Source organism: Schistocerca cancellata, chromosome 4 (genome assembly GCF_023864275.1).
Source record: "Schistocerca cancellata isolate TAMUIC-IGC-003103 chromosome 4, iqSchCanc2.1, whole genome shotgun sequence".
In the NCBI taxonomy this organism is placed as follows: domain Eukaryota; kingdom Metazoa; phylum Arthropoda; class Insecta; order Orthoptera; family Acrididae; genus Schistocerca; species Schistocerca cancellata.
In genome coordinates, this window is record NC_064629.1 from 171,119,896 (window position 1) to 171,135,848 (window position 15,953).

The window sequence follows — 15,953 nt, forward strand, 5'->3', positions numbered from 1 at the left end:
TTAAGTTTGTACGATGTATTTTATTGGACAACGTTTGACAATGAAATACAACTACGCTTTCAGGTAAGCTATGTACAGGGTGATTCAGAAGAAAAGGTACATGCTTTGGGGGAGGTGATAGTTATTCTGAACAAAAAACTTCATATGGACGTATGCCCTATACGGAATGGTTTCCGAGATAGAACACATTTAATATCACTTTTGTACGTTTTTCTTGAACAACTCGAAAGCCGCACCCTCTATTAAAAACGGGTCCCAGTACAAAATTAAACTGTATTACATTTCCTACAAAAGATCCTATTCATTTTTTTCTCTATAACTAATGGTTTGTGCGAAGAGAGCGTGAGAAAAACTCGCTCGGCGCGCATGAACTGTAAGTTACGTAGGTTTTGTAGGCCAATTTGAGGTAGATTCGCGACTTGATAGACTACAAGTGTCCCGTATTAAACTATTCGTCTCAGCTTACTACCTCAATATGCTACCTCAAATTGGCCTACAAAAACTACGTAAGCTACAGCGCATGCGCGTCGAGCGAGTTTTTCGACATTCTCGTTCTCTCTTCGCACAAACCATTAGTTCTAGAGAAAAAATGAATAGGACCTCTTTTGTAGGAAATTTAATATAGTTTAATTTTGTACTGCGACACGTTTTCGCTGGAGGGTGCGGTTTTCGAGTTATTCAAGAAAAACGTACAAAAGTGATATTGAATGTGTTGTATCTCGGAAACTATTCGGAATAGGGCAAACATCGATATGAAGTTGTTTCTTCACAACCACTAATATTATCACCCCTCAAAGCATGTTCAAATGGCTCTGAGCACTATAGGACTTAACATCTGAGGTCATCAGTCCCCTAGAACGTAGAACTACTTAAACCTAACTGACCTAAGGACATCACACACGTCCATGCCCGAGGCAGGATTCGAACCTGCGACCGTAGCGCTCTTGCGGTTCCAGACTGTAGCGCCTAGAGCCGCTCGGCCACACCGGCCGGCTCAAAGCATGTACCTTTCGTCCTGACTCACCCTGTAAATCAAGATAAAACGATCTTGAAAGTTTTGAAAGAGATTATCTCTAAATTTAACCCCTTATAGAAGCAACTGCTGCGTTTGCCGCCAATTTTAAGAAGCTTATGATTTTTCTGCAGCATTTATTGTCGATGCTCTTACCAGATTTTTCCAAGAGACTTCGTTTTAATCTTGAGTTCAGCTTGAAGAATGTGGATTAACGTCCTCAATTCTTACTAACAAAATCGTAATGTGATAAAGCATTCCACTCAAAAATGACCTGTGCTGTAAATGTAGGGTGATATTTCCGGTCAGAGGTGTGGAATGTATGAAAATGAACGAGGAAATCCCATCAGTGCAAACTGAATGGAACCGCGGAAAACGTGGTCGTAATCGTTTGTGAGACTCACAGGGAGAGGTAGTTCCGCGTTTTACAGCGCACTACGGCTCGTGTATTAACTCCAGTTTACGAGAAGTTCAGCCGTATTGCTTCAGAATTCCCACCTTCCCAGCGGGAAACGTGCAAATGAAGTTAGATATTACCGTTAGAATAAACCAAAACACAGTGTGCCGTGACAGCATTTACGAGTCTGTGTATAATTAAAAAGTGCAGTATGCAGATTAGAGTTTGAGCTGGACATTCACACAATGTTTATCGTATACTGGGGAAGATAACGTGGCAGGTTTAGTGATCCATAAATGGTACACCCGGATAAGATACAAAGAAAGTTGGGTATCGTAATTCAAGGCCGTAGAAACCGTAATGAAAAACTATGAGTTTAATACAGGCAAAACCTATCGTCAGTCGACGTCACTAAACTGTGCTTTAAGTTAGCACTCGGGCAGTAGAGTGTTAAATCGAATCCCAGAAACGTAATGCATGTTTGTCGCCTATATTTTGCAAACTGTATCGCTAGTAGGCTCTGTTGACTGTAACGTTGGAGTTAAAAGGGTAATACTGAAATAGTAATCAATCCTAGGACGTTATCCTGGCACCCAAGTTACTCTCTGTGGTGTCACCGCCAGACACCACACTTACTAGGTGGTAGCCTTTAAATCGGCCGTGGTACGCTAGTATACGACGGACCCGCGTGTCGTCACTGTCAGTAATTGCAGACCGAGCGCCACCACACGGCAGGTCTAGAGAGACGTACTAGCACTCGCCCCAGTTGTACAGCCGACGTTGCTAGACATGACTGAGAATTACGCTCTCATTTGCCGAGACGATAGTTAGCATAGCCTTCAGCTACATTTGCTACGACCTAGCAAGGCGTTATTACCAGTATAGATACTGAGATTCTATTAATGTATCATCAACAGCGATGTTCTACAAATGTGGATTAAAGTTAAGTATTCCAGAAGCTACGTACTTTTCTTTATAGCATTCATTACGTATCCTGTTTCAGACCTCACGCCAGCCTGCGTGAGTTTAAGCGCGTGCCTTTCGGCTTCCTCGCATTGTGTCTAGGCTGTTTTGTCTAGACACAACACTCTCACCTCATAAAAAATTCCTTATGTTATAAACGATAAGTAGGTCGATAGCTCGGATACAACGTTTTGCTGTAGGTTCCACATTACTAGATATATGATCAGAAACTTACAATGAAAAATGCAGGTGCATACCACCATTTATAATTCTGTGCTTCGTAACACTCTATAGTGATCAAACCATATTTGAGATTCAAGACTCCCAGCAGTCTAAAAGAAATGGAAGCATAAAGTGTGTCTAGGCACTAGGGAACGCTAATCATCTGTAATAACACAACCAAACACTACAATTAACAGTAGCAAAAACTTAGTATATCCCTGAACACCTGGATGGAAATGTTCAAAATACACGTTGGGTGGCAAGGGATACATGCGGACGTGCAGTGTCCTGTTGGAACAGCAAGTTCCCTTGCCGGTCTAGGAATGGTAGAACGATGGGTTCAATGACGGTTTGGATGTACCGTGCACTATTCAGTGTCCCCTCGACGATCACCAGTGGTGTACGGCCAGTGTAGGAGATCGCTCCCCACACCATGATGCCGGGTGTTGGCCCTGTGTGCCTCGGTCGTATGCAGTTCTGATTGTGGCGCTCACCTGCACGGCGCCAAACACGCATACGACCATCATTGGCACCAAGGCAGAAGCGACTCTCATCGCTGAAGACGACACGTCTCCATTCGTCCCTCCATTCACGCCTGTCTCGACACCACTGGAGGCGGGCTGCACGATGTTGGGGCGTGAGCGGAAGACGGCTTAACGGTGTGCGGGACCGTAGCCCAGCTTCATGGAGACGGTTGCGAATGGTCCTCGCCGATACCCCAGGAGCAACAGTGTCCCTAATTTGCTGGGAAGTGGCGGTGCGGTCCCCTACGGCACTGCGTAGGATCCTACGGTCTTGGCGTGCATCCGTGCGTCGCTGCGGTCCGGTCCCAGGTCGACGGGCACGTGCACCTTCCGCCGACCACTGGCGACAACATCGATGTACTGTGGAGACCTCACGCCCCACGTGTTGAGCAATTTGGCGGTACGTCCACCCGGCCTCCCGCATGCCCACTATACGCCCTCGCTCAAAGTCCGTCAACTGCACATACGGTTCACGTCCACGCTGTCGCGGCATGCTACCAGTGTTAAAGACTGCGATGGAGCTCCGTATGCCACGGCAAACTGGCTGACACTGACGGCGGCGGTGCACAAATGCTGCGCAGCTAGCGCCATTCGACGGTCAACACCGCGGTTCCTTGTGTGTCCGCTGTGCCGTGCGTGTGATCATTGCTTGTACAGCCCTCTCGAAGTGTCCGGAGCAAGTATGGTGGGTCTGACACACCGGTGTCAATGTGTTCTTTTTTCCATTTCCAGGAGTGTAGTTAAGAAAACTTCCCTCAAATGAAGCAGTTTAATTATAACTTTGCTACTCACAGCTATGAAAGAATGCTTGTAAATCGTAAAAGAAAAGATCTCTCAAAATACCATTTTACAAATTACGTTTCCAGAAATAAATTTCGTGGTTCTGAGTTATTTCATCCCGGACAATCATATTCCTGGTCTCGCAACAAAACCATTTAAATTATACAAGGGGTGCTGAAAAGTAATGTCTTGAATTTTTTAATGTGAAAACTCATAAATATTATCCAATTCAGCAAATGTTATTACACTACTGGCCATTAAAATTGCTACACCATGAAGATGACGTGCTACAGACGCTAAATTTAACCGACAGGAAGAAGATGCTGTGATATCCAAATGATTAGCCTTTCAGAGCATTCACACAAGGCTGACGCCGGTGGTGACACCTACAATGTGCTGACATGAGGGAAGTTTCCAACCGATTTCTCATACACAAACAGCAGTTGACCGGCGTTGCCTGGTGAAACGTTGTTGTGATGCCTCGTGTAGGAGGAGAAATGCGTACCATCACATTTCCGGCTTTGATAAAGGTCGAATTGTAGCCTATCGCGATTGCGGTTTATCGTATCGCGACATTGGTGCTCGCGTTGGTCGAGATCCAATGACTGTTAGCAGAATATGGAATCGGTGGGTTCAGGAAGGTGATACGGAACGCCGTGCTGGATCCCAACGGCCTCGTATCACTAGCAATCGGGATGACAGGCATCTTATCCGCACGACTGTAACGGATTGTGCAGCCACGTCTCGATCCCTGAGTCAGCAGATGGGGACGTTTGCAAGACAACAACCACCTGCACAAACAGTTCGACAACGCTTCCAGCAACACCGACTATCAGCTCGGAGACCATGGCTGCGGGTAACCTTGACGCTGCATCACACACAGGGGCGCCTGCGATGGTGTACTCAACGACGATCCTGGGTGCACGAATGGCAAAACGTCATTTTTTCGGATGCGTCAAGGTTCTGTTTACAGCATCATGATGGTCGCATCCGTGTTTGGCGACATCGCGGTGAAAGCACATTGGGAGCGTGTATTCATCATCGCCATACTGGCGTATCACCCAGGTTGATAGTATGGGGTGCCATTGGTTACACGTCTCGGTCACCTCTTGTTCGCAATGACGGCACTTTGAACAGTGAACGTTACATTTCAGATGTGTTAAGACCCGTGGCTGTACCCTTCATTCGATCCCTGCAAAACCCTACATTTCAGCAGGATAATGTACGTCAGCATGTTGCAAGTCCTGTACGGGTCATTCTGGATACAGAAAATGTTCGAGTGCTGCCCTGGCCAGCACATTATCCAGATCTCTCACCAATTGAAAACGTCTGGTCTATGGTGGCCGAGCAACTGGCTTGTCACAATACGCCAGTCACCGCTCTTGATGAACTGTGGTATCTTGTTGAAGCTGCATGGGCAGCTGTACCTGTACACGCCATCCAAGCTCTGTTTGACTCAATGCCCAGGCATATCAAGGCCGTTATTACGGCCAGAGGTGGTTGTTCTGGGTACTGATTTCTCAGGATCTATGCACCCAAATTGCGTGAAAACGTAATCACATGTCAGTTCTGGTATAATATATTTGTCCAATGAATACCCGTTTATCATCTGCATTTCTTCTTGGTGTAGCAATTTTAATGGCCAGTAGTGTATCTGTCGTCTAGGTAGGCTGTTTGTTACCAGTCATTGGACGTCCAGTTGTGGTACTGACGTGCAAATTGTAGCCTTCGTCGCCGACGAACAGCAGTCAGCGTGGATGCATAAACCGTGCATCTGCTGCAGAGATCTTCAACCGTCGTTCAGCTGACACTGTTGGTAGCCCCCTGGTTCATCTGGACGGTCACTTGCTCAACAGTTTACCTCTATTCATCCGTACACATCTCCGCAGCCGTCGCTCACCCCTGTCGTTTATGGACCGTGGTGCACCATAGTTGTCATGATGTCGGTTTTGGGTAGCACCATTTTGCAATGCATGCTACACTTTAATCACGGCTGCACGCGAACAGTTTGAAGACAGATTAACTGCACCATTTACACATTACGACAACGACTGCCCTGCCTACTTTATACAGGGTAGTTCGTTGATTCTTACCGGTCCAAATCTCTCACGAAATAAGGGTCAAACGAAAAAACTACAAAGAACGAAACTTGTCTAGCTTGAAGGGGGAAACCAGATGGCGCTATGGTTGACCCGCAAGATGGCGCTGCCATAGGGCAAACGGATATCAACTGCATTATTAAAAATAGGAACCCCCATTTTTTATTACATATTCCTGCAGTACGTAAAGAAATATGAATGTTTTAGTTGGACCACTTTTTTCGCTTTGTGATAGATGGCGCTGTAATAGTCACAAATATGTAACTCACAATTTTAGGCGAACAGTTGGTAACATGTAGGTTTTTTAAATTAAAATACAGAACGTAGCTACGTTTGATCATTTTATTTCTGTTGTTCCAATGTCAACTTATCATTTGTGAGATTGCATGCTGTTACAGCGTGATTACCTGTAAATAATGCAATAAATGCTCGAAATGATGTCCGTCAACCTCAATGCATTAGCAATACGTGTTACGACATTCCTCTCAACAGCGAGTAGTTCACCTTCCGTAATGTTCGCACATGCACTGACAATGCGCTGACGAATGTTGTCAGATGTTTTCGGTGGATCACGATAGCAAATATCCTTCAACTTTCCCCACAGAAAGAAATCCGGGGACGTCAGATCCGGTGAACGTGCGGGCTATTGTATGGTGCTTCGACGACCAATCCATCTGTCATGAAATATGCTATTCATTACCGCTTCAACAACACGCGAGCTATGTGCTGGACATCCATCATGTTGGAAGTTCATCGCCATTCTGTCATGCACTGAAACATCTTGTTGTAACATCGGTAGAACATTACGTTGGAAATCAGCATGCATTGCACCATTTAGATTGCCATCGATAAAATGGGGGCCAATTATTCTTCCTCCCATAATGCCGCACCATACATTAACCCGCCAAGGTCGCTGATGTTCTACTCGTTGATTTTCTGTAGCCCACTAGAGCATATTATGTGTGTTTACGTTACCGCTGTTGGTGAATGACGCTTCGTCGGTAAATAGAACGGGTGCAAAAAATCTGTCATCGTGCCGTAATTTCTCTTGTGCCCAGTGGCAGAACTGTACACGACGTTCAAAGTCGTCGCCATGCAATTTCCGGTGCATAGAAATATGGTATGAGTGCAATCTATGTTGATGTAGTATTCTCACCACCGACGTTTTTGAGATTCCCGATTCTCGCGCAATTTGTCTGCTACTAATGTGCGGATTAGCCGCGGCAGCAGCTAAAACACCTACTTGGGCATCATCATTTGTTGCAGGTCGTGGTTGACGTTTCACATGTGGCTGAACACTTCCTGTTTCCTTAAATAACGTAACTATCCGACGAACGGTCCAGACAATTCGATGATGTCGTCCAGGATACCGACCAGCATACATAGCACACGCCCGTTGGGCATTTTGATCACAATAGCCATACAGCAACACGATATCGACCTTTTCCGCAATTTGTAAACGGTCCATTTTAACACAGGTAATGTTTCACGATGCAAATACCGTCCACACCGGCGGAATGTTACGTGATACCACGTACTTCTACGTTTGTGGCTATTACAGCGCCATCTATCACAAAGCGAAAAAAGTGGTCCAACTAAAACATTGATATTTCTTTACGTACTACACGAATATGTAATAAAAATGGAGGTTCCTATTTAAAAAAACGCAGTTGATATCCGTTTGACCTATGGCAGCGCCATCTGGTTTCCCCCTTCAAGCTAGACGAGTTTCGTTCTTTGTAGTTTTTTCGTTTGATGCTTATTTCGTGAGATATTTGGCCCGGTCACCATCAATGGACCATCCTGTATACCCTCCCTTGTTATCTACCACGTGTCGTGTATGAGTGATTACTGAACGTTTGCATCACTCATAGGCGGTGGTCACCTGAACGTGACTGGACCGTGTGTATATTCATTTCCGCCCTCCCCGGTAATGAATGTAATGTACCCGATGTGAAGCGTAGTAGCGCCCTCGATATTTTTCCCTTTTCGAGAGGAGATTATTATCTTAAATCTTGTAGCTATGCTAACCTGAGAAGAAATCACTTGCAAGCAGTCCCTTTTGGTGATCCATTGAGTAGGTGAGTTAGTGCGACGTCAAACTATACCTCACCATATGCCAGAGCCCACAACCATTATAGCCATCACTGGAATTTATAGCAACAATCAGCACAACACACGTTAAAATTACATGACGAAAAACATTATTGTCATACAAATACGTTGATCAAGATATTGCAAAAATACCTCACTAATGCAGTTTTTCTTAAATCAATCACGTTCAGCCATTGAGCATAAAAAAACAGAAGAATTATGTGAAATAATCAGTCTTCAATGATTACATTCATACTTATACAGGTTGAAGGAAATAAAACTGGCCCAGACTAGTGGACACGATTAGACGTGAATTCTATGCTTGTGCCTGTTTTCCTGAGGAGACGCAGGGTCGGCATGGTTAATCACATGTGGCAATGTTAGTGTAAGGGGTGGCCGGATGCCCTTCCTCCCGCCACCCCGTACCCCTCGGAACGCAATTAGTGTACCCCAACTGTCTGCGACTAGTGGAATCCATGGAATAGTGCGAAAGTGTTCAGATGTCTGCGAGCCGTGTAACTGACGTGGAACGTGGGGACCAGCCCGGTATTCACCTAGGGGGATGCGGAAAACCGCCTAAAAACCACATCCAGGCTGGGCAGCACACTGGCCCTCGTCGATAAACCGCCAGGCGGATTCGATCCGGGGCCGGCGCGTCTACCCGAGTCCAGGAAGCAGCGTGTTTGCTCTCTCGGCTAACATCTACATCTACATTTATACTCCGCAAGCTACCCCCCCCCCCCCCCCCCGTGTGTGGAGGAGGGCACTTTACGTGCCACTGTCATTACCTCCCTTTCCTGATCCAGTCGCGTATGGTTCGCAGGAAGAACGACTGCCGGAAAGCCTCCGTGCGCGCTCGAATCTCTCTAATTTTACATTCGTGATCTCCTCGGGAGGTATAAGTAGGGGGAAGCAATATATTCGATACCTCATCCAGAAACACACCCTCTCGAAGCCTGGAAAGCAAGCTACAACGCGATGCAGAGCGCCTCTCTTGCAGAGTCTGCCACTTGAGTTTGCTAAACATCTCCGTAACGCTATCACGCTTACCAAATAACCCTGTGACGAAACGCGCCGCTCTTCTTTGGATCTTCCCTATCTCCTCCGTAAACCCGATCTGGTACGGATCCCACACTGATGAGCAATACTCAAGTATTGGTCGAACGAGTGTTTTGTAAGTCACCTCCTTGTTGATGGACTACATTTTCTAAGGACTCTCCCAATGAATCTCAACCTGGCACTAGCCTTACCAACAATTAATTTTATATGATCATTACACTTCAAATCGTTCCGCACGCATACTCCCAGATATTTTACAGAAGTAACTGCTACCAGTGTTTGTTCCGCTATCATATAATCATACAATAAAGGATCCTTCTTTCTATGTATTCGCACTACATTACATTTGTCTATGTTTCAAGGGTCAGTTTCCACTTCCTGCACCAAGTGCCTATCCGCTGCAGATCTTCCTGCATTTCGCTACAATTTTTTAATGCTGCAACTTCTCGGTACACTACAGCATCATCCGCGAAAAGCACACGTGTATCTGGACATGCTGGAAAATTGGCTCACTCCACAACTGGAGACCGACAGCGCCGACTTCATCTTTCAACAGGATGATGCTCCACCGCACTTCCATCATGATGTTCAGCATTTCTTAAAGAGGAGATTGGAAAACCGATGGATCGGTCGTGGTGGAGATCACGATCAGCAATTCATGTCATGGCCTCCACGCTCTCCCGACTTAACCCCATGCGATTTCTTTCTGTGGGGTTATGTGAAAGATTCAGTGTTTAAACCTCCTCTACCAAGAAACATGTCAGAACTGTGAGCTCGCATTAACGATGCTTTCGAACTTATTGATGGGGATATGCTGCGCCGAGTGTGGGAGGAACTCGATTATCGGCTTGATGTCTGCCGAATCACTAAAGGGGCACATATCGAACATTTGTGAATGCCTAAAAAAACTCTTTGAGTTTTTGTATGTGTGTGCAAAGCATTGTGAAAATATCTCAAATAATAAAGTTATTGTAGAGCTGTGAAATCGCTTCAATCATTTGTAATAACCCTGTATGTCTATAGTTTTGCGCATCTGCTCGACGACCATTCTTGAAGACCTGGCGGGTCTACGATTAGATGTGAATGTATGCATATAACCACACCCCGTGACGCACACACCACTTGTACGCCGGCCACGTGATCCACACCGATTCAGAGCGTATTGTGGACTGTGTGAATGTGAGTGGAGCAGCGCAAAGGGGACAACGGTATTCACTGTGGAGCAGCGGGTGTTCGTCGTGGAAAGTTACGTGACAACAAAGTCATGGAAACGGTGTGGTCAGTTGTTTGCTGAGAAATTTAATGGAGTCAAAGTGCCAGCAAAGAGTGCCACGCAACGCTTAGTCTGAAAATGGCGTCAGACAGGATCTGTTTTAAGCAAGTTATGAAACATTCCAAAAGGTGCCCGCACACTAAAAGATGTAGCTGCAGTTCACTAGAAAATCCGTGAGAGTCCTACCAAGTCAGCCCGACGACTGTCGCAAGAGATCGGCATATCACGTCGACCACGCTGACGAAAACTCCACCTGGATCAGCACATGCATCCCTACCGAGTGTCTGTCGTTCACGTATTAAAACCAGGTGATGCTCATCAGTGCCTCTAGTTTTGTGAGTGTCTATTCACTGACATAGCAATGAAAGACTGACGAAACCTGGTTTCACGTGAGTGGTTACGTCAACGCACATAATCATAGGTTCCGGGCAGCGTAGAATCCGCGTAACTTCCACGGAACACAATTGCCTGATCAGAAGGTTGGCGTTTGGTGTGCAGTGTCTGCACACCGCATTATTGCATTATTCATCAGACGCTGACTTCGGCGCGTTACATTGCCAACGTTTTGGAACTATCTGTGGTAGCGTTAACGGAGGAGGGAAAGACCTGCAGTTTCTTCCAACAGGATGGAGCAACTGCCCCTACAACCGACAGAACATTGGAGCACATTTACACAATCTTCATGACTAGCAGAGTTGTTAGCAGAGGTCAGACTGGTGGTGGCCATAGCTGCCCACCCAGGGCACCTGATCTGTCAGTGTGCGATTAATTTGTGTGGGGAGTCCTCAAGTCTAAAGTGTTACGCAACAACCCTCGCTGTCTTCAAGAACTGCAGCAGAACGTTCGGGGTGAGACTGTAGCAATTCCAGCATTCCAGCTTCGATCCGCCTTCAGCAACTTGTTGACCAGGGCCCAAAAGTACCAAGAGATGAATGGTGTTCACTTTCAACATCTGCTACAGTCAGGTTAGTACTTATTTCCTTTCCTCTGCCGTACGAGGTGCATTCAAGTTCTAAGGCCTCCGATTTTTTTTCTCCGGACTGGAAAGAGATAGAAACATGCGCATTGTTTTAAAATGAGGCCGCGTTCATTGTCAATACGTCCCAGAGATGGCAGCACCGCATGGCAGATGGAATTTTACCGCCAGCGGCGAGAATGAGAACTGTTTTAAATACTTTTCCTTAATTGAACAGCGTGCAATCATTCGTTTTCTGAATTTGCTTCGTGTGAAACCAATTGAAATTCATCGACAGTTGAAGGAGACATGTGGTGATGGAGTTATGGATGTGTCGAAAGTGCGTTCGTGGGTGCGACAGTTTAATGAAGGCAGAACATCGTGTGACAACAAACCGAAACGACCTCGGGCTCGCACAAGCCGGTCTGACGACATGATCGAGAAAGTGGAGAGAATTGTTTTCGGGGATCGCCGAATGACTGTTGAACAGATCGCCTCCAGAGTTGGCATTTCTGTGGGTTCTGTGCACACAATCCCGCATGACGACCTGAAAATGCGAAAAGTGTCATCCAGGTAGGTGCCACGAATGCTGACGGACGACCACATGGCTGCTCTTGTCGCATTTTGCCAAGCAGTGTTGACTGGCAACTACAGCATGAATGGGACTTCCTTTTCGTCGGTTGTGACAATGGATGAGACGTGGATGCCATTTTTCAATCCAGAAACAAAGCGCCAGTCAGCTCAATGGAAGCACACAGATTCACCGCCACCAAAAAAATTTCGGGTAACCGCCAGTGCTGAAAAAATGATGGTGTCCATGTTCTGGGACAGCGAGGGCGTAATCCTTACCCATTGCGTTCCAAAGGGCACTACGGTAACAGGTGCATCCTACGAAAATCTTTTGCAGAACAAATTCCTTCCTGCACTGCAACAAAAACGTCCGGGAAGGGCTGCGCGTGTGCTGTTTCACCAAGACAACGCACCCGCACATCGAGCTAACGTTACGCAACAGTTTCTTCGTGATAACAACTTTGAAGTGATTCCTCATGCTCCCTACTCACCTCACCTGGCTCCTAGTGACTTTTGGCTTTTTCCAACAATGAAAGACACTCTCCGTGGCCGCACATTCACCAGCCGTGCTGCTATTGCCTCAGCGATTTTCCAGTGGTCAAAAGAGACTCCTAAAGAAGCCTCCGCCGCTGCCATGGAATCATGGCGTCAGCGTTTTGAAAAATGTGTACGTCTGCAGGGCGATTACGTCGATAAGTAACGCCAGTTTCATCGACTTCGGATGAGTAGTTATTTAGAAAAAAAATCGGAGGCCTTGGAACTTGAATGCATCTCGTATTTCTCTGCACCCTAGAACTCTGTCCTCTGGGCCACTTTTATTTGCCCCACCCTGTACACCTGTATCAAGCTCGTTGTAAAAGGTGTCGGGATGAATGAAGTGGTAGAGTGCTTCCCCGCTAGAGATGGTTGGAGACGTAGGCCATGAAGGGAGCCAAATGTAGTCGAAGTTGTTTATTGTTAATCATACATAAACGAACTAGTCGAAACAAGGCCCGGGAGTAGACAATATTCCATTAGAACTACTGACAGCCTTGGGAGAGCCAGTCCTGACAAAACTCTACCATCTGGTGAGCAAGATGTATGAGACAGGCGAAATACCCTCAGACTTCAAGAACAATGTAATAATTTCAGCCCCAAAGAAAGTAGGTGTTGACAGTTGTGAAAATTACCGAACTATCAGTTTAATAAGTCACGGATGCAAAATACTAACGTGAATTCTTTACAGACGAATGGAAGAACTGTTAGGAGCCGACCTCGGGGAAGATTAGTTTGGATTCTGTAGAAATATTGGAACACGTGAGGCAGTACTGACCCTACGACTTATCTTACAAGAAAGATTAAGGAAAGGCAAACCTACGTTTCTAGCATTTGTAGACTTAGAGAAAGCTTTTGACAATGTTGATTGGAATACTCTCTTTCAAATTCTGAAGGTGGCAGGGGTAAAATACAGGGAGCGAAAGGCTATTTGCAATTTGTACAGAAACCAGATGGCAGTTATAACAGTCGAGGGGCATGAAAGGCAAGCAGTGGTTGGGAAGGGAGTGAGACAGGATTGTAGCCTCTCCCCGATGTTATTCAGTCTGTATATTGAACAAGCATAAAGGAAACAAAAGGAAAATTCGGAGTAGATATTAAAATCCATGGAGAAGAAATAAAAACTTCGAGGTTCGCCGATGACATTGTAATTCTGTCAGAGACAGCAAAGGACTTGGAAGAGCAGTTGAACGGAATGGACAGTGTCTTGAAAGGAGGATATCAGATGAACATCAACAAAAGCAAAACGAAGATAATGGAATGTAGTCGAATTAAATCGGGTGATGCTGCGGGAGCTAGGCTAGGAAATGAGTATTGCTACCTGGGGAGCAAAAAACTGATGATGGTCGAAGTAGAGAGGATATTAAATGTAGACTGGAAATGGAAAGGAAAGCGTTTCTGAAGAAGAGAAATTCGTTAACATCGAGTATAGATTTAAGTGTTAGGAAGTCGTTTCTGAAAGTATTTTTATGGAGTGTATCTATGTAAGGAAGTGAAACGTGGACGATAAATAGTTTGGACAAGAAGAGAACAGAAGCTTTCAGAGTGTGGTGCTACAGAATAATTCTAAAGATTAGATGGGTAGATCACATAACTAATGAGTAGGTATTGAATGGAATTGGGGAGAAGAGGAGTTTGTGGCACAACTTGACTAGAAGAAAGGATCGGTTGGTAGGACATGTTCTGATGTATCAAGGGATCACCAATTTAGTATTGGAGGGCAGCGTGGAGGGTAAAAATCGTAGAGGGAGACCAAGAGATGAATACACTAAGCAGATTCAGAAGGATGTAGGTTGCAGTAGGTACTGGGAGATGAAGAAGCTTGCACAGGATAGAGCGGCATGGAGAGCTGCATCAAACCAGTCTCTGGTCTGAAGACCCCAACAACAACAACAACAACAACATAAACGAAGTTCAGTCTTCCTGCAGTAAGTTCGTGGCGCCCTCCATCGGTAATGCTGGAATTCAATATCCCTTAGCCTTGATGACAGCTTGCACTCTCGCAGGCACACGTTCAATCAGGTGATGGAAGGTTTATTGAGGAATGGCAGTTCATTCTTCACGGTGTGTTGCACTGAGCAGAGGTATCGATGTCGATCGATGAGGACTGAGACCAAGTCGGCGTTCCAAAACATCCCAAAGGTGTTCTATAGTATTCAGGTCAGGACTCTGTGCAGGCTAGCCCATTACAGGGGTGTTATTGTCGTGTAACCACTATGCCACAGGCAGTGCATTATGAAGAGGTGCTCGATCGTGTTGTTGCCATTTCCGAATTGCTCTTCAACAGTGGGAATCAAGAAGGCGCTTAAAACATCAGTGTAGGCCTGTTCTGTGATAGTGCCACGCAAAACAACAAGGGGGCAAGTGTCCTACAAGAAATACATGACCACGCCATAACTCCACCGCCTCCTAATTTTACTGTTGGCACTACACATGCTGGCAGATGATGTTCACCGGGCAGTCGCCATACCCACACCCTGACATCGGATCGCCCCGTTGTGTACCGTGATTCGTCACTGCACACAACGTTCTTCCACTGTTCAGTCGTGCAATGTTTACACTTCTTACACCAAGCGAGGCTTCGTTTGGTTTTTACCGGCGTGATGTGTGGCGTATGAGCAGCCGCTCGACCATGAAATCCAGGTTTTCTGACCCCGCCCTAGCTCTCATAGTACTTGCAGTGGATCCTGGTGCAATTTGGAATACCTGTGTAATGGCCTGGATAGATGTCTTCCTATTACGCATTACAACCCTCCTCAACTGTCAGCGGTATCTGTCAGTCAGCAGAGGAGGTCGGCCTGTACGCTTTTGCGCAGAGATTTGGCAACGGCCCGCAGAATTGGGTCGCTGTTGATACTACTCATATGGCCCTATGGGGAAAGAGGACCTATCCGTATTCCTTTAATGCCTCGATACTCGCAGAGAGTATGAGAGGTATTGCTGCTGCTTTGATAAAACAAGCTGAAAAGTAAACAGGGTATAGGGAACTGTTTTGATACTTTCGCTTAATTTAATTTTAAAATTTTATTTTTTGACAACTCGCGGAAGATATACATACACTAATTTTAATATTTTCATTGATAAATATTATTTTTAATTACTGGCACTTTGTTTTCAAAAACACACACTAGCATTTAAAAAAAACGAATTCCAGTAAACTGGGACGTCTTGTTTCAGTTTTAATATTCAGTGTGGCCAACGGGAAACGGTATATTTTTGGTTGACCACCTTGCTAAGATCCAATTGAATCCTCACAACATGCCATTCAGTTGGTCAGTGTTGGTGTGTACTGAATCAATGTAGCTCTATCGTGTGTAGAGCGTTGCGGCTGTCCAGCGCGCAATGCACCATGGAAGAGATCGGCACTTCCATGTTCCAGACAGAAGGACGAAGGCGTGAGACGGGTTCTGTAACCAATTTGAAGGATATGGAACGCGAAACAACAGTTCGAAAGCCGGAAATTATCCGATG